This window comes from Pleurodeles waltl, chromosome 10, assembly GCF_031143425.1.
Source record: "Pleurodeles waltl isolate 20211129_DDA chromosome 10, aPleWal1.hap1.20221129, whole genome shotgun sequence".
NCBI lineage: Eukaryota > Metazoa > Chordata > Amphibia > Caudata > Salamandridae > Pleurodeles > Pleurodeles waltl.
The window spans coordinates 889,773,457-889,800,458 of NC_090449.1; positions in this window are offsets into that span (position 1 = coordinate 889,773,457).

The following is a 27,002-nucleotide window of genomic DNA, read 5'->3' on the forward strand; positions in this document are numbered from 1 at the left end:
GAGTGTCTGGATACCACATTATGATATGTGTTAAACACATATGGACACACACATGCCAACATTTGAGCCACCTCCAATACCAAAAAGGTCTTTTAGGTTGAAAACGACACTTTCAAACCACTGTCCTGGACGTCTGGGTATAGAATTCACACACCACAAATCTAGTGCAAAACTGTACCTCGCCTAATCCACATCCACTGCTCATGTCAGTCTGCAAATCCCATCTGCCTGTGAAACTGTCTGACAATGTCAAAAGAGGATGAGCCAAACAGCTAATCTGCAAATCTGTGATTGACAAAGCTAAGGTATAGACCAGAGTGGAACACAAATATCACATTGTCTCTTCATAACTATAAAATGTGACTTTGATTGTGCATTTTCTAAACAATAGTATGTACACAACAGTTCTGCATACAACTCGAAGGAACATTCAGCATGCACATCTGAGCCATGGGCTTTAGAGCCACTTAAGACCACATAGATGGTGGTAAAAAGAACATTACATGGCATGCAAAACCTTAACAATACCCTATGAAATCTCTATATTAACATCACATTACATACCTTGAGTTAGTTGAAGTACTGATTGATGCCATCCGCCCTGATGTTTCCAGTTTCATCCTCATCATGATCACCCTCACTTGGCATATCTGCATTTCCAGTCATGGAATCTGCTGGTTACCCCTCATCTGGCATGGATGGTATCTGATGTCTTAGGGCAATGTTGTGGGGCATGCAGCAGGCAACAATTATTTGACATACCTTGTAGGGTGAGTAGAGGAGGGCTCCTCCATATTTTTCTATGCTGCAAAATCTTGCCTTCAGGAGCCCAAATGCCTGCTCCACGACATGACTTGTCCTTCTGTGGGCCTCATTGAAGTGGACATCCCCTGGTGTGGTTGGGTACCTCACTGGTGTCAAGAACCAAGGACAGTTTGGGTAGCCAGAGTCCTCTGTAAGGTACAGTGACACAAATCCAATCTTTGATCTTGGACATCCACATATATGGTAGCAGGAAAAAGGTACAGACACACATGACATACATGCCTTACCAACCAGCCAGGCCCTCTCTGTGTACAGTTGTGTCATCAGCAGTGGGATATTGCTGTTTCGCATGATGAAGGAATCATGGATTGATCCTGGATATCTTGCACAAACTTGTGAAATGTAGAGGTCAGCCAAACAGACCACTTGGACGTTTATTGAGTGGATGTTTTTCTTGTTCCTATATACCTGTTCATTTGCACTTGGGTGAACCAAGGCTACATAATATGACTCCAACCACATGTGAAATATGTCCCAAAGCATAGAAATCTGCCTTCACATGGGCCAAATCCTCACGTTGGAGAAATCTGATGTAGCTGTCCAGGTGCTTTAATAATGCATACAGTTCAGCCTTCAAAAACAGACTGAGCATGGGCTGAGGCATCCCTGCAGTTTGGGCCACTGTATTCTGAAAAGACCCAGTGCCCAAGAAGTGCAGCATTGACATGACTTGAATGATGTGAGGTATGCTATTGGGATTGCGAATGGCAGGCATCAGATCTGGCTCCAAGTGACAACATAGATCCATAATTGTATGCCAGGCGGTATATTTGGATCACATATTGCGCCTGCCTGGTTTGCAGGTCTGCCTGTAGACGGTACACTGAAAGTTGTATTGCTCTCCTCAGGCCAGGGTAACTATGTAGGACAACACCAGAATGTATGTGAATTACTCAGTCCATACATCATAAGTATGATCACAACAACATCACACAAATATCTAAATTATGTCACATGAAACAGTGAATATGTGGTATTCAGCACATATTGAGTCAAAATATGGAAGTGTACCGGATTCAAATCCCCTAAACCCTTGCATTTACTCTACATGGATGTCACTGTTAGTGAGAGTTACATCAATCCTGGAGACATGTAACACATATTTTGTGCACCTATCCCATCTTCAGATTGTCATTAGTAGGGTGACAACACTATTTTATGTACATTACTAATAATACCTAATTTCACTTCCTCTACTAATGAAATGCACATTAAAACTTGTAAATAGTAAGCTTGTCATTGTGGCGGTAGGCTTTTACTGCCGCAGTAAACATTGCCATTGGAAACACAACTGCCCTCGGCAGAATTTGGCTAATGGCAACATCTGCCGGCAGTGACGGTCAAGTATGTGGGGGATGTGACCGTCATCTTCTGCACAAGCCCTCACTTGACTCCTGACACTTGCCAGCAAGAACTCCATGACCTGAGCTGCTGTGTGCTGCCTCTGGGAGCAATCATGGCACGTCCTATAGGTGATAGGGCCCCTGCCTTCTCTCCGAAAGAGCTGGACAAGCTTGTGTATGAACAGCTATATAATGCACCAGAGGAGCAGATGAGTCTTATGCAATACCAATGAGTGAAAGATAGAATGTATGATGACGTAGATGATATGTGCATGAATGAAGGATTAAGCTATCATGTGTGGGTAGATGGTTATTGGCACATGTGCATACAAAGACTGTTACCCCTGATACATAGTAGGTAGTGTGTGATGTATGTACCTGGATCCACAATACAGCATTTACATCAATGTTTGTGTGGCAAATTGTTGGAGAGAAGTACCATTTTAAAGACATGTTAGTGGTCTGGTCCTCTGTTTCTAGCCACAACCTGGTACTGGGTATGCATGTTGTATGCCTGACTCCACTTCACACTTTGCCTGACTGCAGAGGGTAGCTTTCAAAAGAGTTTGAGGTGTGAGTATGGGTATGTTTAGCTACTTGCACTAACTTGATTGTTCACCATACTTGTTTTGGGATAGTGCATGTGAACATGACTTTCTCCTCTTGTCTGTGTCCTCCATGCAGGTCAACACCCATCAGAAAAAGGGGATCTGGCATGCCATTGCCAAGAAAGTGCAGACCCTGGGGGTCCACAACCAGCAGAGCACCCACTGTCAAAAGTGGTGGGAGGACTTGAGACGTTGGGTGTGTAAGGCTGTTGAGATACAGCTGGGGATGTCCTCCCAAGGACCAAGGGGTGCCCATCAGACCTTGATCCCCCTAGTGGGCCGCATATTGGCAGTGTCCTACCCTGAGTTGTATGGGCATTCGAGGACAGCACAGCAGCCACAAGGGGGTGAGTACTGACTAAACCCATTTACATTCCTCTGCAAGGTCAGTGTATTATTTGAAAGACTCTAATCTGTGGCAATTTGATAAGTGCAAAAGGTAATATGTCTCCTAGGGAAACCTAGATGTAGAGTCCTCAACATTGGTTCATATGTGTACACATTGTATTGTGTAGAGGGACATAGTACTCACCTATGTAATCCCTTCCATACAGTAGCATATAATGATGCACATGCCACTGTGTCATATGTGTACCACTGTACTGCACTTTGTTCCTTGCCACCTACAGATTCATACTCTCAATATCCTGATGGTAAATTGTTCTGGTCTCTGCCCTCTGTCAATTCAAATGCCCCTTGATTCATCTCTACTTGCAACATTGAGTCTGACAAGTTGAGTGCATGCCTACTATTCCTGAGGTTTCCAATGAGTGTCAACTTATTGTGAGCCTGTGATCTCAATCTGACATTTCACATGCCACACTTGCTGCATTTACTCAGCTATGTTAGGAGATGTCACCATTTGTAAGTGTAGACTAAACATTGGCACATGTGATGTTTCCTCAGAATGGACATCCTGCATGTACCAAACCATGGTGGTATAAGTAGACTCCTAGTGCAATCCACATCATTGATATGAGAGCTCAGGATATTGGTACCATGCACACGTTCTTTGGATGGTAAGTGGCTACACAGCAATTTTCTATTCCAATGTGCTGTGGGTATGCTAAATAGGCCACAATATATTGGTAATTGGTACAATGTAACCTGATTATTGCCAACATAATGTGTACATTGTTAGGTTCAGGCATATCAAAGATTGGGATGCAACTTCTACATATTTCATTTTGCTATTGTGGATATGTTCTGTAGGCTTTTGGTATGGAATCTTATGGTTGGTACTGACTGAATTGTTTTGCAGGTGTGGTATTTCATCTTAACATGGTATTGGAACGGTTTGTGTAGTCAGTCATTTGGCTTGACTCAAGGTGTATGTCTCTATCATGTTAAGCTCAGACGTGTGTTGCAGCACTGTAATGTTCATATTCAGAAGTAATATTGCTCATGTCTGAAGTGTGGATAATGATGTTGCCACTTCAATAATGGACTGTTGATGTTGCCACTCATCATGATTAGTTGTACTGTGTGTGGCCTTCATGCATATGACGGGTGTATTGTATTTAAGGTGTTGGTATGGTACCTGGGCTTGTCTGTGGATAAATCCTGTGGGCTTTACTCACAGACAAGCGTAAATGACTTTGTTTACAGGAGGAGAATGACTTAGATGAGTAGGTATAGAAAATATGTTTCATCCATTCCTACATGACTATTGGGGCATGGGTTGCTGACATCTGTTTAGACTCTATCATACTCCAATGATCGAAGAGGCAGATATAGTTGTTGCATGTATGTAAATGTCAGTTGTGACATTAAATGGTTTTGGCTTGTATGCAACATGCTGACTTGTGTTTAGCACATGGTGTGGTTCCTTTCTTGATACATTACATCAGCTAAAAATGAAGACATGTGTGGATTTTGTTTATGTGATATGTTGAAATGAATGTTACCACTATTTCCCATTGGTTGCTGGTTGACTATGTTGCTCTGGATAGGGACTCAGATTCATGTTGGCAAGTCAGGTTGTCATGTAATGGTTACCGTGATTGCTCTACAGATATGATGGAATAGTAGGTGTGCAATAGATAGTTTAACCTGTGTGTGACATTGATGTAACATAGGGGTGTAGGTGGTATCTAGATGTGACAGGATGTTGGCACTAACCATGTTCTACCTGGGGGTGTAGTACAAGTGGTTGAAGTGGTTGTAATGTGATTGATGTGTACAGTGTGATATTAGTGTTTGAAAAGAATATGATTACCCTACCTCTTTTTCAGTTTTCCAGCATCAGCTTCAGCAGGCGAAAGAGACGGGGCACAGTTGAGTGGGGAAGCTGCTGGCCACGAGACCTCAAGCCATAATACCACTGACGCCAAAGGACCCAGTGGTCCAGAGGGCGAGGGGAGTGCCTCGGGGAGACAGGATCCAGGTCATCATCATTGGAATCCTACTTCAGTGGACACTCCCTGGTAGTGGTGGACCCATCTGGGACCACCTCAGCACCATCTCTGTCCGCCAACCCCCTTTCCACCGCTGCCATCCCTGTCGCTCCCCATTCAGTTGGCCGTGCCCGCTCACCCAAAAGGGTAGGGGTCTCCTTTGCCCAGGCACTTCTGCACAAGTTCCTGTCAGCCCTGCTGCCCTCAGTGAGGAGGCTATTAACCTTCTGAGGTCCATCTCTGTTGGTCAGTCGACCATTGTGAGTGCCATTGAGGGACTGGCAACTCTAATCCAACAGAGTAATGCATTCCTGGAGGGCATTCACGGTGCACTGGCTGGCCTAAAAAGATCCTTCCAGGCTCTGGCCTTCACACTGATGGCAGCCAGTCACCCTTTGTCTACCATCCTCCCTCCACCCTCCTCTTCCCAATCCCAAACCCTTCTTCCCAGACCCAGCCAAAGCACACAAACAGACAGGTGTGCATCCACCTCAACATCCAAGGGTAGCTCCTCGGACAAACATAATCACCACAAGCGACACCACCGGCACACAAGCAACATTCAGATACACAGTCAGCAACAGACACAATCTGCCCTGACACCCCTTCCACCCCAGCATCACAGCCAGCACATCTAACACACCTGCACACACCACACCAACACCCACAGACAGACCCACAGCAGACCCTCAGACATCTACCCCTGTCACCACACCCGCAGACACCACAACCACTGACACTTCTACATGCAGCAAATTCACCATGCCTGCAGTCACCACATTAACAGACACCCACCCACCACAGCACCTCCCCCTTCCCAAGACACATAAATGCCCTTACTCACCCACCCAACAGACACCCAGCACCTACAAGAATACCTCACACAATATGCACCCAAAACATCCACACTAACACCTCTTAAAACCACTCCCTCCACACCCAAACTCTTTTTCTGTGACTGTCCCCGTGTGTCACAAAAAGCCTGCTTTTCAGAGTATGCCCTTTTCCCTACTCCTCTCCTCCGTGAGACTGATAAATAGTTTGATACCCTCCCGAAGTCTGTCCCTTCCACCTCCAAGGCCTCCCTTGCCCCCCTGCAAGTACCCATGCCCCTACCCTGCCAAGAAGTCTACCCCTCCCAAAAAAGCCAACCCTCCCCTAAGCCTAAACCTTAACCTCCCTCTCAAGCCTCATCCCAAAGGCTCCCCTGCCAAACCTAAGCCCAACCTCCCACCTCTGCTACCTCCCCATAACCCTGAAGGTGCCTGCCTGCCCCCTGGATGCCCCTTCCTGTGGAGGTTACATGGAAGTCAGAAGTCAAGTTCGGGCACACACTGTTGCGCCGCGGCAGGCGGCGCGAGCCGAACATTCGGCTCGGGCCGCAGCGCGCACCACACAGACAACCCGTGCCCCCAGCCTCTCGTGCTGCTTACGAGGCCCCAAATTGGGCATGGGGCCTCGTTTCTCTACCGCGCGGCACACATTCAGGCATGTTTAACTCTTCCCCCACTCACCTGCTATTATGTCCTTTTCTTTCTGTCGCCCTTCTTGTGCCTCCCTTTATGTTTTTTCTTCTTTCCCATTATTCCCTTCTCTTCCCAGCATGCCTTGGGCCCTACTTTCTATGGCTACTTGTCCATTACTTTCTATGTGATTTTTCCCTATCTAATATGGTGTCCATGCACTTCCTGTTGGTCGCTTCCTGTTTTTGGGTATTTAAGGGCAGTGATTCTGTCTCTCCTTGCGCTGCAACACTTTCTGTTTGGATGGTGTCTTCGCTCCTTCTTCCTTGTGTCTGCCATTGGTTTATGTCAGTTCCAGTGTTTTTTCCTGTTCTTTTTGGAGCTTGTATTTACTTTTGACTTTTGCTCCTGTTCCAGGAAATTTTCCTTTTTGGAGGTTTTCCCCTTTTTAGGGGTTTTTCCCTCTGACACTAATTCTGTATGACACGGCCTGTCCTTGGTGTTCCTATCGCCTGCAGCACCATGGCTACCAGAAGGAGTCGCCCCTACCTGGGCCAAGGCCGAACATTCAGGAACAAGAACCTTGCCACTCGTTTAGTGGCTTCCAGGTTAAAGCAGCGCGTACGTCATGACACACATATGTGCGCTGTGTGCATTCAGACTGTTGTCTAAGGACTTGCCTACGGCCTTTGTTGTTCAAAATTTTGAACTCTAACAATATTTTAAAACAACCTGTTGTTGGTTTAGTGGTTACATCTTCGTCATGCTTTTCTTTTCCTAGTATGAAGTTGTTCCTGGCTGACATTGGTTGTGTGTCTGTATTTGTGTGTGTGTGTGGTGCTTCTGCTACCTGTATTGTCTGGGCACTATGTGAGGCTGTGTGCTGTGCTTTTGTCCCACAGTGATAGTGTGTGTGTTGTGTGATGGGATGTGTCTGTTCGAAGCATTTTGTTGTCATGCTATTGAATGGTGTTTGTGTTGACATGTGTTTGTGTGTGTGTTGTGTGGCTTTGTATGTTTTGACAGTGTGTGTGTTTAGTGCATGGTATGATAGATATGATGTGCTGTGTGTGATGTGTATGTTGATTGGTAAGTTGCATGGTTGTGTGTGTTTGTTGCCTGTTCTTTGTATGTTGTGTTGTACGTGTGATGTGTTCCTGGATGGCATCTACAGTGAATGCTTGCCAACCTACTGACAATGGTATGGTTGTGGAGTTGTTGTGACGTGTTGTGGTGTTGTGTGTTATTGTGTGTAACTGGGCTTGTGCTGTGTTTCCATGCATAAGTGTGTGTTTTGACATGTGTTTGTGTGTTGGTCGCAGTGTGTGTACTGTGTGTGTGTGTGGCTGTATCTGAGTGTACGTGTCAGTGTGTAGTGGTCTGTGGTTGTCACCCTCGCACCCCCTTCCCAATGGTATATTGTGTGAGTGTACATACATTGACAATATACTACAGTGTCAGATAAGTGTGTGTTCTTACGGGTGCTGTCGTTATCATTGGCAAAAATTCTGTTGTCTTTGTGCGAGCAGGAGCATCGGGATGATGTGTAGCTCTGGTCCTATGGTGGCTCTGGACTATGTATGGCTTCCTGAAGGTGGGTGTCTCCTTTTATCCAGTTCATTTCGCCTGGATTTCTATGTGGTACAACTGCAGCAGAAACTCTGGTGGTGTGCTGCCTCGTAATCTGTCTGGTGATAACAGGCTATATTCTTTTAGGAATACCACCATGGTCATAAATTGGTGGTCTTCTCCGCCAGCATGTTGATGGTTTGACCGCCACTGCCAACATGGTGGTCCTGAAACTCGTAATGAAATCCTTAAACTCTATCAAAATGATGATTTCTCCTGCGTTATCATATACTATCTCTATGTTACCATACACATTCCACAAATTATTTGTAAACAGATAAATAATATACTCTCTAAATTTTTATGGAAAAACAAAAAACCTAGGATATCTCCTACCTCTATACAAAAATTGAAAAATTAAGGTGGAGTCACCTTTCCAAATTTTGCAACATATAACGCATTTGGTTTACATCAAGGTTCTCTTTGGATTTCTGAATCTGTTCATCTTTTTTCTCCGTTATGAGTCCAGATTGAATCAACCATCCTACATCTTTTTACACCAATAGAAACTTTGTTTTTTACCTTTAATTGTTCTCTCATCTCCACTCCTGTTCTTACACATACACATTATTTATTAAGATCCACCTTCACTAAACAAGTATTTCCTTCTTCTATATTCTCTCTAAATCCTTATGTTGCAATAATTTAGTTAAAATCAATAATAGACCAGTTTTCTGGCGTTCTTGGAGGGTTAAGATTATTATTTGGACTAAGCAACTTTTTTAAGATGGAGTCCCTCTTTCTTTTCCTCAATATTGACAGAAATGTAGTTGGCCTATATCCTTTCATAATGTTTTAATTGTTTAATAAATGCAATCTTACATGCTTTATTTTCCATACAAAATGATCCTCTACCATTTCTCATAATTCTACACTAACTGCTGTACTTCTGTTCCTAAAGCTTCTAAACTCTGTAAAGATTTGTTCTCTCCTAATTCATCTCAAACCAAATCCAAATCTGAAATTTGATTAAAAAACGATTATGGGGTCGATTGGGAGGTTATGTTTTAGAATTAAGTTTGGTTGTGTAGTTATAAAATTTCTAGAATTTCTACTATTACACAAACTGTTTTCTTTCTTTACCATAGACTTTGTTTTACTCCCCTTCAGTTTTCTAAATTTTCATCCTTCAATTGACCAAAGTGCTGGTCTTGTGAATTTCCCAAAGCGGACCTAATGCATATATTATTTTGGTGTACCAACAAACAAGCTTTTTGGCATAAGTTATGGCCACAACTAAAATGTATCTTCAATTTAAGACACTCTTTTAACATCTTACATATTTTTCTAGATATCTATATAATTAATAATTATTTTCCAGTTCTCCAGATAATAAGTTCTTGGATATTCTTAAAGCTGTTGCTTCTCAACAAATTGCATATCACTGGAAATGTTCTTGTAAATTATCATATAAGGAATGGTGGGATAATGTTTTATATCATCATAAATTCAATAATTTATTTTTGCCTCAATATTCTAAAGATCAAACAGCTCAAGTGTTATGGTTACCTTTACCTATCTTTCTGAACAGAATAACTAATTTTGCAACTAATACCTATGGTATATTTCCAGAAAAGTTTGATCCACCATAAATATATATCTCTCTGTCGTTCAATCTAAATTATACTTAATGACTGTTATTGTTATCTTACATCATATTGTATTGCTTTTTACTTTTTTTATTGCAATTTCAGCATGAGGACATATTTTTCTCTCTTTTGTATTTCTAAACAATCCCAGTTTACATGATACTTCCCTTCCCCCTCTTTTGTTCTCCTGGCTTTTTCCCATCAAAAACCTAAAGACTTAAATTGTGTTTATATGTTTAGATATTCCATTGTTTTAACATGAAGCTAAGAGTTGGTATGACTTTATATGTTTTCACATATGTCTAAATAAAGGCTTTTAAGCACAAACGTTGCTGAGATGTGAAATAAAGAAATATTGCCTATGATCAATACATAACCAAGTCCTGAGTTGCATCCTTCTCTTGGTTACTCATATTAAGGTATAACTACTATACTATGAGCCCGACTCACAAGTGTAGATTAACACCTCTGTCTGAGCATACGTTTCCATTGAATTCCTATTCACAAACATGCCTCTCAGTATGCATGGGAAGTTGTGCCAGATGCAGCTTTCCAGGTGTACTACCAAAGAAGTCAGGTGACTTTGTAAAGTCTTCTATTCCCCTTGTGTGGAGTCGCCCATAATGGAAAAGTTCACATAGAAGGAAGTACTTACCTCAGTGGATATATGTATTTTTCTTTTTCTTTCTCTGGGGTGAAAGCATTTTTCAAATTGATAAAGCAATTTGCCTACTCTTGAGTGGGATTTTCAGGTGCGGATTTCTGTGCACGCCTTGTGGAGAAATCTGCACGTATAAATGGTTTATGGGTGCTAAGAATTCCATTATGAGCTCTTGACAGGCGGAAAAATTGCAAATTCTATTGTAAATATATTTTTTGAATGGATTTACTCCTGTGACGAGGTCCTTGTATGTTTCTAATTCAGGCAGCCCAGGGGAAGAGAAGGTCAGGATCATGCCAACTCTTTCTAGCTCAGCGCAGAGAAGAGGCCCAAATTTTAGAGCTGCTAAACTCACTCATTCAAATTAGGGTCTGATTTAGAGTTTGGGGGAAGGGGTTACTCTGTCACAAACGTGGGGTTACTCTGTCACAAACGTGACAGATATCCTGTCTGTCATATTGCAATTCCCTTTTGGCCTGTGGAACTTGTAGTAGTGCGGACGGGATATCAGTCACTTTTATGAGGAGTAACCCCTCCGCCAAACTCTAAATCAGGCTCTAAGTATTTCTTTTGACAGTGAGTTCTTAGTTGCAACCCACAATTGTCTGCTTTAATGCACCACTTATGAAGCCACTGCACGCAAGAACAGATTTGAATCAGACTGCTTCCCTTCTGTGTACAGTCTCACCATTGACATAAATCCAGCACACTTGATCTGTGCCAGTGTGGTTCATTATGAATCATTTGGAGCACCACAAAAGGAGCATTCAGCTCATCACAATGTTGTGCAATAACCCCAGGTAAATTATAAATAAAACAGTTTCCCACACAATTCCTGGATTCGTGCCCAGAGACAGCTAAGCAAAGCCAAACAATAACATATTGCTTGAGGAAAACCGTTCCCAGGATGCTGTTAATGCCAGCCCTATTCATTAGCACAGTGAGTTATTGATTTTCATACCTCTGCAGCCTGCCACCCAATTTGTGCGATCTAATAGTTTTTACTATTTCTGACCCGCTTTCACCTGCCTTCTGGTGCCTGGTGTCTGTTCTCCTCTTTCCTTTGTTAAACTTTTCTAGTGCGTCAAATCTCGGTATCCGAGTTTGCTTGGTATGCTCTGGCACGTCTCAATAAATAAAAGGGTTGTGTTTTCCTTCGGGCATGCATTACAGCATGAACATGTCAAATGTTTGAACACGCTCTCCATCGTTCCCCCATTCCCTGTTATTACTTTGTAAGAACCACCCAACACAATACTCAATAAGCAGCTGTTCATGTAGAAATTATCTTTAACTTGGAGGGCACAAATACCTTTTCCATTCCTTATCAGATCAAGACCTGGCTGTTCGATCAGTAACAGTCTCCCCCTCCTTCCATCAGCGCCTTGAGACCCTCAAGGGTGAGTAGTGCGCTTTACAAATGCTTTTATCGGTTGATTGATTGATCAGTTTCATTCATGAACTTACCATGCACTATTCTTGACCCCTTGAATTTCATGATTTTGCTAATATGAGTGCAATTTTACCACCCTCATCTTTATTCAGAATTTCATGAATTTACTAATATGAGTGCAATCTTACCACCCTAATCTTTGTTCAGATATTGCCACCTTTTTAGTAAGTTAAACACTAAAGCACAATGAACATGGCAATTAGCCAACATGCGTTTTACTTGTACGTTATTGGAGGAAGGCTAAATTCAGTGTGTTCTGTGTGCACAAGAGTTTGGCAAAGGTTATGGGTGGTGGCCAGGTTGTATGTCAAGATCCTGCTGCGAACACTTAAATACTGTGGTCGGGGGCTGCTAGAGCGGAAAGGTGGCTCAGTGAATTCTTCATTTGGATAGGGGACAAAACATATAATTCAAATACCTAGTAGACAAATTGAAAAATAAACTTTGTGAAAGGGAAGTAATGGTTCTTGTATCAGAAAGGAATAAAATGTGTATTCGAAAAATAAAAATAATCCAGTAAAAAAATAAGTTTAAGAACTATTACTACCTAAAATGCATTTATTTCCAGTAATACAAACATAACTTTCCCCAATGCAGCGCTAACTCAGTGGCGTAAAGAAACTTGAGGGGGGACCTGCAAAATATATAGAAGGGGCCCCCACGCTCCGGACCCAGTAAGGAGTTCTTAGGCCCGCCTGTGCACAGTGCTGGAAGCAGAGTCCCTGCAGCTCAGAGGACCCCCTCACCGCAGGAAATGTGGGGGCTATTCTTACGCCAGTGCACTCACTGAAGGAAGCTGGATTCCACGCCCTGGCCATATAAAGATGTTACTTTCTCAGGCAGTAGGTCATGCCCTTCTCCGACAGTCTTCTGCACACGGTGGAAGGGCATATGCAGTGTATTTTGAGACACCAAATGCTATCTTATGACAATCCAGTATGAACTAAGTAAGAACACCTAAAAGCACATCGTAATTAAATATTAACACAGTAATACCACATACAGGTCAGGAGGATTCTATTTGGTCTGCGAATTATGATTTGCATGACTATTGTGCAAATTATGGATTGCAAACTTATCAACATTTCAAAAACAAATATATATGTATATATATACATAGATATTTTTTTTTTCACTTAAAAAACAAAGGGACGTTATAGTTAGGCTTAGATTTTAAACAAACACTTTTTCTCCTAATGCAGGTAATACGGGTAATGCACAACTCAAATAATGAGGAGAATAATCCCATGGGGACAGGCAACATACACAGAAATCATCCCAAACACCTTCAACATGAAGGCCACATTACTTTTGCCCTTGTTTTATAGACCCGGTGGTAGTCATCACCAATCTTGGTCACTGGGCCCTCTGCCCAGCTACTTCCAAACTTACGGTACTTGGGAAGTAACCTCCCAACATTACAGAGCCTCCTGCACTCTGTTTCCGAGTGAGGCGGTGATGTGACAAAGGGCGCTGGGCAGGTACAGGACCTCCTTCAAGGTTTCCCTCCTGTCCTGCCAGCCAAGACAACCAGATGGACTCCCCCGCAGTAAGGACTGGAGGAGGGAACCATCCCTGGGCTCCCCCCTGCAAGGCTCAGCAGGGCAACCTCCCTGACAAAAAGGGGGGAGGAATCACACACTGCTTCCCTGGTAGTCGGGTTACGTCTCTGAGGCCCCCGTGTCGGAGAGAACTTTGTGCTGCCAATCGCCACGAAGTGGAAGCAGCTACCGGCAACTGCGGCCTCCTCCTCAGCTGCTTGCGATGTCCTGGGCATGTCAAGAGCCCTCAGGGGGCCACCGGGGTCGCTTGCCTCCTCCCCGGTGCTCCCCTTGGTTCCTGGTGCGACGGCCTGGCCTGGGGAAACATTTGTGGGCCTCCGGATGCTAGCCAGCCTCTCAGTGGCTTTGGCCTGGGTCACAGCAGTGACTCCTCCTGGAATAGGGGCTCGTCCATGCCCCTGGGGCACTAAAGGGAGTGTGCTTTGCTCACGCTCAGTGAGAGGTTGCTGACGGCTCCTCTCTGCTTCTCCGGTCCTCGAGAAGGGGTTGAGGGAGTCCACAGGGTGATGCAGGGTGCTTCCTTTTACCAGGGAGAAAAAAGGTAAAGCTCTCTTCATGCGCTTGGGATGCAAAAATAAAGTACAAGGATAAAGCGCTCCTTTCCCCTTTTTTAGAAGGTGACCGTAGGGGCAGGGGGCACACCACCCAGCTCCTGGGGACAACAATGGGGCACAGGGCTTCAGGGTACCAGCAAGCAGGCCTGCACAAGGGTTAAGAAGGCAGAGGTAGATCCTCTCAGTGACCTAGCAGGTCACAAGTCAGCATAACAACAGGCTAGTCCCAAGGCAGTTCCTGGTGAGTCCTTCCCACACGTCCAGTGTCCAATCCCTTAGTCCATTAGTGTCTCAAAAATTTGGGGGCAGCCCCCTGTACTGATACTCATTTTGCGCAGCTTCCACAATGGGGCAGGGGGTGTTCCAACTGGCACTAACCGGTTCCAGGAATTTCCCCTTTCTCCTCTAGCACTGTCTCCAAACATCAGTGGGGAGTAAACAAGCCTTTTCTGTGAGGCCAGGGCACAGCTTTTACAGATGCAGGTGTGCCCCGCCTCTACTTCTTCCAGCCCAGGAAGACCATTCAATATGTAGATTAAGTCTTGCGACACCTCCACAGTCCCTGTGTGCAGGCTGTCTGAGAAGTATGCACAAAGCCCAGCTGTCACTCTGCCCCAGACGTGGATAGGAGGCAAGCTGCAAAACACCAGAGTCATGAGCACAGAGAAATGCGCGCTTTCTGAAAGTGGCATTTCTACAATGGTAATAAAAGATCCACCTACACCAGTGAGCAGCATTTCTCACTAACATTCCAACCACACCAAACATGCCTATGACACCCCTCATAGATCAGGCAATACTGCTTAGACATATGTTAGGGCATTTCCAATGCAATCCTATGAGGGAGGCAGCACCCACAGTAGTGGAAAACCAAATAGGTGGTTTGTTACTACTAGGACCGGCCACACAACCAGGCGCATGTCCTGCCTTTTACCCATACCGTATCCTGCCCACAGGGCTAGCTTGGGCCTACCTTGGGGATGACCTATATGTAGTAAAAGGGGAATTTCAGGCCTGGTAAGTAAATTTACTTGGCAGGTCCCTGTGACAGTAAACTGCACATGCAGACTCTGTGGTAGCATGCCTGAGATAGGTTTGGAAGGCTACTTTTGTGGGTGGAGTAAGCTGCACTGCAGGCCCACTAGTAGCATTTAATTTTCATTTAGTAGCATTTAATTTTCATTTAAAGGACCTGGGTATAGGGATTCGATTGTACAAGGGACTTGCAGGTAAATTAAAGTTGCCAATTAGGTGTAAGCTAAACATACCGAGTTTAGAAGGGAGAGCACATGCATTTCAGCACTGATCAGAAGTAGTAAAGTGCTCAGCCTCCTAAGGCCAACAAAAAGAGGTCAGAAATATAGGAGGTGGAAGCAAAAAAATTGAGGATGACCCTGCAAAAAGGGCCAGGTCCAACACCCAGCTCTTTAGGGAGGGCTCTACATAGCTTAACCATGGAATCCCTATAGTCCGGTCTAAGCTAAGGCAGTCTTTAATTATTAGGCGAGTTAACTCAGTTTCCTGACTTTAGCCTAACTAAAATCTATAGCAGTAAGTGTCAGATGTTAACAATGTCTAGAATATAACCATGCCTGAGTTCTTAATGGATCATAAAAGAGGCAGAGCTTTGTGGGAAGGATAATAAACTTATCATAAACTAATTTTCTACTAAGACTAAACTTCTTTTTATTTTCTTGTTCAACAGGTCTGTCTCTTTTTGGCAGAAATACAATCTGCAAGACTCAACAACAACAAAATCCAGAATAAGGACCAATCTAATTGTATAGGAAACAAGAGTAGAGGGGTAGGACTCAAAGAGGTCTACCCCTGTGGGGTGAAACGGGGTGAGTCTTTTCTAATGTTAAGACTTGTGGCTTGACTTGTAAATCCAAGTGGCTGTGGTGGATGTAATGATGAACACAGCTACATTTTGTTATTGTGTGGGAGAGCAATCATTCAGGGTCATGGCAGCTAGTTGTCTGTAGTGGGATCGGTGGTACTAGAGTGGTCCTCAGTTAAGTGTATGCTAGCTTATGGCTTGTACTCTCTGACTCTTTGAGTATCAGGTTCAACTTAATAATCAAATATTGCCATTTTCTTTTCTCATTCTACAGACCTTCTCTTCTGCAAGAAGGGGAACATCCATGGTGATTCTGCTCTGTGATCTACCCCTACTCCAAAGAAAGACAATGCCAGAAGAATGCAGTTGTACCATTTGTGTACAGTATAATTTTTCTTAACTCTTACTAGAAATTATTTTTGAACTGTGTGTACCGTTGGCATTTTAGACTTCAGCCTAGATAACTTTAATCAACTTGGAAGTCTGCTGGCTGCTTATGACTGAGCAGTTTAACTTAACTGTCATGTTCCTTCTATGACAGATGTGCGTCATTCATGGACTTGCTGAATGATGGGCTTGTCTCTTTAAATTTCTACCTGATCCCCCCCTGCCCACCCAATCATCAATACCATAATCCTCTTACCCCAAGTTGTGAGATCCATTGTGCTATTATCTATTTTTACCCTCAACCCATCTTACATTTGGCAGGGAAGGTGTGGTGCAAGCAGGGGCAAACAGTTACAGGAGGTAATTTGCCAGCACCATCCTCTTTATCCAGGCAAGAAAGGGGAGTCATAATGCAAAGAATACATTATAACACTGGTACTCCAAGGGCAACTAGTGTGCAAGTTTTTTAAATCTACGCCCCACAGTGAAGAATTCTACCTGAAGATTTTGCTGAAGCTAATCTGCTTCTGTGACTTGAATGGTCAATATCTCTGGACTCAGCCTCCCACAAGGATCTTGTTGTGAGGAAGGAAGACAAAAAGAATATGAATTGCAGAAACCATTGCAAGCAAGTTTATATAATCTGTCAGGCACATAGCAGTGCTGGTTCACTAGAGCCACCAGAATATATTTTGTGATTCTGCATCCCTGTGACTCATGTTCACATAATTACTATTTGCAGTACTTTGCATTCATTAATCCACCATAAGTGCTTTCACAATTAAATGTCCGGTCAAATGGAAGACAAGAAAAATACAAAATGTTTAAAAAAATCATTTAATTGCTGACACTTTCTTTAACCTGGCACTTAAAGTGTTTACAAAATTACTAGACTGCAATGTTATACACATTGCAATTAAACACTTTGGTTCTTCGATCTTATGCTGCTCAATTTATTTTACTATCCCATGCAAAATTACGATGGTTAATCTGATAGGGCAGCATGATTCTTAGGAAACTTTTAAAATAACAATAAACACAGTTGCCTTATTATTTCCATGCTCCCAAATCCCACCCCAAAGCCCACTGCCTATTCCACACCCTCATCCATTACCAGTGCCACAGATATTCCTGGGTTAGGGAGCAAGTGGGTGTTAGATAAGGCTGATATTTTAGGCCAGGACATGAGCTAGGTTTAGGTTGGGCTGTGTATAGGTTGGGTGGTTAATAAAAGGTAGAAGACCGATCAGAGTCAGATATGGCATACGAGGAAGAAACTTAGTAAGAAGTTGGGAGAGAATTTGTGGTACATGTCAAAGATGGACTGAATGGGAAGTAACATGAAGGGTGGGCAGTGGGCACGGGGAAAGGGTAACATGAACACAACTCTTATTCTTCCCTGTATTTGTATGGTCAAGGGTACATAAAGAAACATAGGAAGGAGGATACTTTAAAAATGATTGGGCACCAGGCTTAGAAAGGAGCAGGGAAAGAAAGGAATACCTTAAGAAAACAAAACAAATGAAACAGTAGTTGTTGAGAAGTGAGTGTGGACTTGACATATCACTCTTCCTCACTGCCACTTGCTCCTACAGGTCACGATATTCCTCCTGGTCCTCTTCCTCAGCATTTGCCTTAGCAGGCTCTAGAAAACTAGAAACTTATTTAGTAGTGTCACTACCAACTGCATTGTTTGCACAAGAATAAAAAGTACAAGTCTGAATGCATTGCTAGCCATAGAATCACTTTGAATGATGTGCACCCACATTTTAAAAATCAAAGAGTCAAAAATTGAACACTACACAAAGTTGCAATAATGGGTAAAGGTCTTGGAAAGGATCAGGAAACCGATTATTATTGGGAGAAGAAGGGAATTGAGAGGAGATTATAACAAGGTTAAGAGAGAGAAGATAGGAAAATAAAGGCTGCCGAAACAGAAATGAATAGAAAAAATAACTCAAGAAGTTGTCCATGGTGTGTGGACATTAACTAAAGTAGAATAAGGGAAGTTAGAAAAAAGTTAGGAAAAGATGCAAAAAAGGAAAAGACAGTTTGACAGGCGGCTATGCTGCACACTATTATAAGAAAGATTTTTAAATATAATCTAAGAAGAGTAAATAAATAAGTATACATGATTTACATGCACCAGAGGCAATGTCTTCTGTAATGGTGTTGGCAGCAGATAATGGCATCCACCTCCTTGGATTAGAGAGAGCATTACTTGGCTGTGCCACTATGCCTCTTAGCATGAATGAGGAAAGGTGGTTATTTTTCTATATAATGTGAAGAGTCATTTTCATATAAATGATGCACTTCACTGCATACACATACAGTAAAGTGCACAGTTAGAAGTAACAATTTCAATCAAGCTATATTTATGACTCATTTTGAAAGCATGTTTTTGTTGTAATGTTTAAGAAGTATTATTCTATATAATCATTTTTATTTCATCATAAGTAATAAATAAAATTCATTTAAATTGAAAGTATATGTTTGTTCCATTAGCCTGGCTGGAGTGAAGGCCACACATATTTTTCTTCTGTGCAGTTTGCCTTTGCATGTTTTTCTATGCACTGCAGGTGTCAGGATCTGAGACTGAATTAATGAGGAGCCCATTGTGCTCAAGAAATAAGAAGATCTGTGAGAGGCACCACAAGGATGAAAGGTGTAACCTTGGATGATGGCCATACCTTTTCTGAAATTCCTGAGAGTATGGGGATGTACAAGGTCAATGCAGAATGCTTCAGAAGGTTTCAGAAAGTTAAAGTGTTAATTAATTTTAATTTAAAGACTTGTTTTTCAGTAAGGATGTTTTGCAGTGATGTAAGAGTCTGGAAGGATTGAGATTTAAGTGTAGTTTCACTAGTGGAATATCCAGGTTCCCTTTGTCATTTGCTGAGAGTTGACCCTGCTAAAATATATCTCTTAGACTTAGATTCTCATGAGGCTTCATGCAACTGCATCTCTCTTAATGGAAAATTCTACAGAAGTTCTGTTTGCTGACCCTTTTCTCTCAAATCTTTAGTGTTACAATAGTTAAGAACTTAGATTTAATGGTTAGGCAGGAACATTTTATTTTATATTTTAAACATCAGTCTTTGTTTCTGATTTACTGCATTATTGCTATTGAGATACTTGTCTTTCGTATGCCTGTAAAATTTAAGATTGTGCTCCGCTTTAACAACACACCTTTGGGGATTTTGTACATCTGTACTATGGTTTTGAGACTCATTTATTTAAGTTTGACTTTAAGTCTGTAATAAAGCCCTTTGAACTTTAAAGTGGTCTCTAAGACTTAGGGCCTCATTACAAGTCTGGAGGTCACTAGACAGCCACACTCGTGGATGGCAGTTGGACCACAGCCAATGCGGTGGTCAGACCGCCACATTACAACCATGGTGGACTTGAGGTAGCGGCAGTCCTAATCTGCCAGGGTAACACTGCAAGCAGTGCTGTCCTGGGGACTACAACTCCTTTCTATGTCAGCGGTTTCATGGCGATACAATCGCCATGAAAATGCTGGCAGAGAACAGGTGCAGGGGCCCCCAGGCCAGCACCATCACAATGTTCACTGTTGGAAGTTTGCAGACAGTGAACATTGCGAGGGTGCTGGTGCTGTGGGCTGTTTCCCATTAGGCCAGAGGGAGGAAACTGAGGTTTCCGCCCGCTGACCTAGCTGGAAACTCTTAATGGGGCCGGCAGGGAGGTAGCCAGTATGGTGGCCTCCCCCCCGTCAGAAGTTCAGCGGACTGTGCAAACCATCCACCGAACTCATAATCAGCCCCTTAGTGTGTGGCTCACTTAGTGACAATGTAATTGCGTTGAATAATTTGATGCAGGTTATCCTCATCCCTTAGAATTGAGAAGAAAGGATTAATCGCACCCCAGATTTAAAGTTAAGGCCCAGTGCTGGATCAGATGGTGGCAGATACGGATGGTTCTCTTTCTGAAGAGGGGAGAACTAGAACCATATTCTAGGGCAGTTAGGCCCCAGAGCCAAACCCTAGTGCCCTTGTCCAGCATTAGAGAATCAATGAAGTCATGGAGGATTGGAAGAAAGTCATATTGGTAGCAAGAACCTGGGTATCAATAGGGTTGTCCACTGATTGTGAAGTTGGATGGTGTCTTGTGGAGATGTTTTGCGTGTTGTGTGAGTGTGGTAATTGATAAAGAGGTTGAAGAGCTTCTCGGGTCCGACGTGGCCCAAGATCGCGGGATAGTTTAAAAGGTGTAGAAGACGCCATATTATATTGTCTGCTCATAGGTTGTGTTTGTTGTGAGGAGCCGTCAACGTCATGGTTAAGATAGGGGTTTACTTTGTGTGAATGTGAGATGACTGGAATAGCAGATCTTAATGCGCAGAGTGAAGATGTACTGATCAAGGTGATACCCCGCAGGTTGAGGTTTCATCAGAAGAGTTTGGGAAAATTTCTTATGTGTTTGAAACTGTTCATTGTTTAGTGGGGCAGACAAAAGGTTGTATTGAATTTTTGAATATGTGTGTGATATTGTGGAGAGAGTGTGTGAGCAGATTGTAAAGGAGGAGAACTGCTGCAAGGAGTGATATCTACGTCACAGTGTGCCACACTGGTATATGTTAATTGGTGTGATACAGTGCTGCTTTTGGTTGACAACCTTATCAGGAGCCACGCTGCAATTGGTGGTTGTATTGAAGTAAAGGATTGTGGCTACAGTATTGTTCTGAGTTGAAATTTCACTGTAATTGTTGACATTTAATAGCGAAAATGAAATGCTTTAAAGTTGTATGAGATTTATTTTGAGGCGATGTTCATATCACCAGTACAGAGGGTAAAATCGCACCTCCTGAAGGTACTACTGGTCATTATATGGTGATAAATGTAGGGCGTCATACGTGCGTTTGCCTTGGTCTGTGGTACAAGATCACAGAAAAGGAAGGTCCATTGAGATTTCGACAATATGGCACATTTAATTTGCAAGTTATTGAGAATTTGAGGAGGATCCTGTGTGAAATTAAACCACCTCCTAAACTTGCACAATACAAAGCAAATAATGCTTGGGAACGAGCTGCCCATGTGAGGGATGAAGAGAAATATCACATCAGAGTGAAGAAAGCTATACATACTTATGCAGATGCTAGATGGGATGCTGAGCAGTGAAAGTGGGGAATGGACATGATGGAAGGAGTATCCAGCTTTTAGCACAGATGGAACTGAGAGACAAGGGGAACGGAAAATAATTCAAAAACAGAAAGATTAGAAATAAAGAGAGCCCCGTGACATGACTATGGATTGTGACGATTCTGGAGATAGTCTTCTATGATGTGTTGCTATCTGAACATCCACCTCTGTACAATTAAGCTAGAAGTGGGGACAATGGTACTGGAAGCAGTGGCATAATTTCCATTCCTGCTGCACCAACAAGAATGGCTTCCAGTCCTGTGGGACCTATTCCCAATATTGTGTCTTGTGAACCAAGAAGTCAGGGTGTGACAGGATGTGTCCCAGTTAATCCCACTGCAAGTACTGCTGATGCCCTTGCTGTTCCAGTAACTATTGGTCCAGTAGTTTCTATGTATAAATCAGAAGGCTCTAGGAGAAATGCATGTAATTTGTCTGTACCCAACAATGTTGGAGGACAAATTAGGGTGCTGAACAGCCCACATGCTAAGAAGTTTTTCCTTTAATTCCAACACATACAAGTACTCCATGCAGAGGTACTTATAAGAAGATGCCCACACATACTATTCCTGTATGGAAACCACCTCTAAATTAGAAAAACAGTGCTCAGGGAAGTGATTTCACACCCAGGGTTCCTGTGGTAACTACAACCACTAGTGCAAAGGAAATAAATGAATGGGTGCATTTCTTTAGTTGAAGCACTCCATCTAAAAAGAGTACAAGTACAGAAGTGAGTCAAAGAACAATTCCATCAACACTGAAAGAAAAGGCTCTGGATGTAGCAAAGCTGACAGTAGATCTAGATGTAATGATTGTTGGAAAAGTTGGTCCAGAACAGTTAGCAATTTACCAAGAAGATGAGCTTACATGTATGTGTAGGGATCAAGTGGGTCAAGTTCATGACAGGCTGACTGTATTGGATCAGAAATATGAGGTTGATTTAAATAAGACTAAGGCTCTGCAGAGAAGCTATTGAGTGTGCGCTAGTGAGAAAGACACTGCTGAAATTAAAACTCCTGGATTGAAAATTCAGATCAAAGAACCAATTCAGAATACGGAATGAGTTAAATTGGGAGATTAATTGGGCAAAAAAGAAAGGAGAAAAGAAAACTTCAGGTGAACTGCCTCCAAATGGATCAGAGGTAGGTGTTACAAACTTCCCCCTGAGAGAAGTGCCTTGTGAAGGCTATGTACATGTGCCATGGAGTAGAAGTGACCTTGCATCATTTATAAACGGCTTCTCAAAATTATGAGAAAAGCCAGTCGAGTGGTATAAACAGGTCACAAGGTTTTATAAAATTTCACATGTGTTATGGGTTCATTTGAACATGTGTTTGACATTCTTGCTACGGTGACTTGTGGACAGAATGTAAGATAGTTGTTCGGTGGCCTGAAACTAAACCAACTAGAAACTCCACAACTAAGGGTCCTTCACCACTGGTTATGAAGAAATAACAAGAGGTCATGACATTCCTGAAAGAGAAAGTGCCCCCTCAGGGTGTTGATTAGGTCAAGATTGATCGAACAACTCAAGAACCGCAGGAGTCGATCCATGCTTACCATGACAGATTGTTGCAGGCTTTCAACTAGTACACTGGTGTGGAGATGTTAGAAACAAGGATATGGGACATTTTGTGTCAAGGTTTGTGACGGGATTGAGGCCAGAAGTTAGCCTGATGATTCAGCAACACTTGATTTGTTGGCAAAACAAGTAGAATGATGAGGTTTTGCTGTATGCCAAGTATTGTCGATGATGAAATAGAGATGAAGCAGAAAAGGGTAAAGGAAAAGCTGATGCTTATTGATGCGGATGAAAGCAGACCAAAGAACGAGCCAGATGCCCATAGCTGTAAACGAGCCAGATGCCCATAGCTGTAAACAATGCAGGTACAATGCAGGGTATGTATCAACTGAATACAATGCAAAGTAGAGGTCGAGGAGCCCCAATAGATCCTGGTACAGGAATGGATGTAAACAGCCTAAAAAGATTAACTCCATGCCACCTGTGCAATGAGAAGGAACATTAGAAGTGGGAATGCAGGATTTGCACCTTCTCAGAATAATAATTCTAACCAAATGCAGGGTGTACAAAGACCCAGGAGTCAGAATTTTAATGTACTTCAAACGCCAATAATGCAAGCGCCTCAACCTCCGATGCCACAGCGAAAGACTGTAGAACCTCGACAAAACATGAATCAGGGTTTGAGAATGAATGCAAATCAGTCACAACATAGTAATATGTTTCAACAGTTTCCCTTGTTTGATCAATTTAAGAGAAATGGATCTGACCAGTCAGCCTGATGGTACCTGAGGGGAGTAAGATTGTGAAGTTGGTGTAGCTTTAGAAGCCTTAGACGTAGACCAGAACAGACCATTCATAGATAGTGAAGTGGATGGTGCTCTGTGTCATTTTTGGTTGATACTGGCGCTACCTGTTCTAGTCTGAGAACAGTAGAAGTCCGAAACCTACCACTCTCTCTAGAAAAATGATCCAAGTTGTTGGTGTAGAGAATAAACAAATGTCAGCCCAAGAAACCACCCCAGTGTCAGTGAAAATAGGAACTTTTGAGGATAAATACAAGTTCATAGTATGTGATCGCAGGCCAGTGAATCACTTAGGAAGAGATTTGCTCTCCAAGATGAACTGTGTTATCTTCTGTACTCCATATGGAATAGAAGTGCAAACCCAATATGAGGATGCTTCCTTTAAATTAATGAAACATGAATCACTTTGCATGTTACTGGTATTGCAATGGATGATTTGTCCCCAGACTTGAGATAGACTGTCAAACATGGAGTGTGGGATTTTTCAGGACAAGACATTGGACTGATCAAAGGTGTAGAACCTGTCCGAATCTGATGTTGAATTCCCAAGGACGCCACAATATAACTTGACACCCGAAATGATTGTTTAAATAACTCCTGTAATCAAGCCCATGATTCAGCAGGGAATTCTAAAGGAGATAATGGGAAGTCCTTGTAACTCTCCTATTAGGGGTCTTCAGAAACCAAGTGGGAAATACAGAATTGTAAAAGAGCTTAGAAAAATAAATAACCTTGTTGTTCCTTGTTGCCCCCTGGTACGAACTCCAGCTGTAATATTGTTTCAGATTGCATGTGAGGCTGAGTGATTCACTGCCATTGACTTATGCCAATCCTTCTTTCAATACTGTTGCATGAGGACAGTCAGTTTCTTTTTGCATTCCAGCTCAGAAACAGGGTCTTAACATGATGATGTGTCCCACAGCAATCATTAATCAGATTCTAAAGAAAAATCTGGATTCTTTGATAATGCCTTGTAATTCATTCCTCATCCAGTATATCAATGGTCTGATGGTTGCATTGAATACTCAAGAAGCTTCCAAACAAGATACCATTGCATTACTGAACCGCCTAGCTGACAATGGACATAAAGGGGGTCATTATGACCCTGGCGGAAGGCGGAGAAGCAGCGGTAAGACCGCCAACAGGCTGGCGGTCTTTTTTTTGGGAATTATGACCATGGCGGATAACGCCATGGTCATCTGCCGGTTCTCCGTTCCGCCCGCCAGGGCGTAGATGACCGCCGGGCTGGAGACCTGGGTCTCCAGCCCGGTGGCCGCCACTATACCGTCGGCGGTATTTGGACCCGGCTAACCGCCATGGATTTCATGCGGTTTGAAACCGCCATGAAATCCATGGCGGTAAGCACTATCAGTGCCAGGGAATTCGTTCCCTGGCACTGATAGGGGTCTCCCCCACCCCTACCCTGACTCCCTCCCCTACTCCCCCCACCACACCTGCCACCCCCCAAAGGTGGCAGGACCCACCTCCCCAACCCGACCCCCAACAATCCCTTCACTCACTCACACACGACACGCACCCGGCACCACCAACACATATACACATACACGCACACACACCGACATACATGCCAAAATCCACACACACAGTCGGACACCCACCCCCAAATTCAAACATACACGCACACATCCATACAGACATACCTACAGACATACACGCACTCATTCCCATACACACAACACCCCCGCAAGCACACACGCACACCCCCATGCACGCACTCAACACACAACACCCCCCCACACCCTTCCCCTAACGGACGATCGACTTACCTGGTTTGTCGATCCTCTGGGAGGGGACGGGATCCATGGGGGCTGCTCCGCCGACACCACACTGCCAACAGAACACCGCCACGCCGAATCACAGGACGTGATACGGTGGGCGGTGTTCTGTTGGCATGGCGGTGGAGGTGGAGCAACCTCCACTTCCCCGCCGCCCGCCAGTATGGCTGTTGGCGGCTCTCCGTCCGAAAAAGGACGGAGAGCTGCCAACAGTCATAATACGCAGAGCGGAAAACCGCCACCACTGGCGGCCTTCAGCACGGCGGTCCCTTGGCGGTCTTTCAAAAAGACCGCCGAGGTCAAAATGACCCCCAAAGTGTCCCCGGGAAAGTTACAATACTGTTGAAAAGAAGTCCAGTGCCATGGACATCACATTACAAAAAAGGAGTGAGAAAAGTGTCACAAGAGAGAGTCACAGCCATTCTCAAAATCAGCCTGCCAAATACAGAGAGAAGTGAGGATGTTGTGGGAATGGTGGGCTACTGTAGACAGTGGCTACTCATCTTTTCCTTGGTGGCTAAGCTTTTACAGAGGCTGACACACAAGGATGTGTCTGATCCGGTACCATGGGATAACGATTGCCTTGCCCCGTTTCTAGAGCTGAGAGAATGTCTCTATTGTGCTCTTGCTCTACGGAAGCCCGTTTACAATAAATCTTTTCCGCTTTTCTGTAGAAAGAGGGAGGGCTGTGCTCTCCCGGTGCTGACTCAAACTCATGGAAATGATAAAAGACCAGTAGCATATTTTTCAGCCACTTTAGATCCTGTTGCTTTTCCTTCCTCTGGCTGCCTATAATCTGTTGCAGCATTAGTACAAGTAGGGAGAGGTCCGAGAATATTGTTATGGGTCACCCATTAACTGTATACTCCTTCCCTTATTCAGTTGAGCTTTTGCTAACTAGAACCAGAACACAATGTCTTACCAGCAGCCAACTTACTTTGTATGAGCTGATAGTGTTAGCTGCAGAGATTGTGATGATTAAACGCTGTAGAATTCTGAATCCTGCTACGCTGTTCCCAATCAGGAAAATGTTGAAGATTGTGAATGGGACCATGATTGTCTAGAAGTTACTGAACTATGCACCAGGCCATTGCCTGAATCTGATTTTGTCCCTTATGTTGATGGTTTAAGTTTGAGAGATTATGGAGGAAGTCTGAGGGGAGCATATGCTGTATGTACTCTTTCTGGTGTGATTGAAGTTCTCAGCACAAGTTGCTGAACTGATTGCTCTTACAAGAGTATGTTGAATCTCTGATCAATTGAAAGTGACAATCTTTACTGATAGTCAGTACGGCTTTGGTGTTGTCCATGACTTTGGACAACTGTGGTCTCAGAGGGGCTTTAATGACGTCCTCTGGATCTCCGATCCAGAACAGCGAACAAGTAAGTAACATCCTCAACACATTGCAATT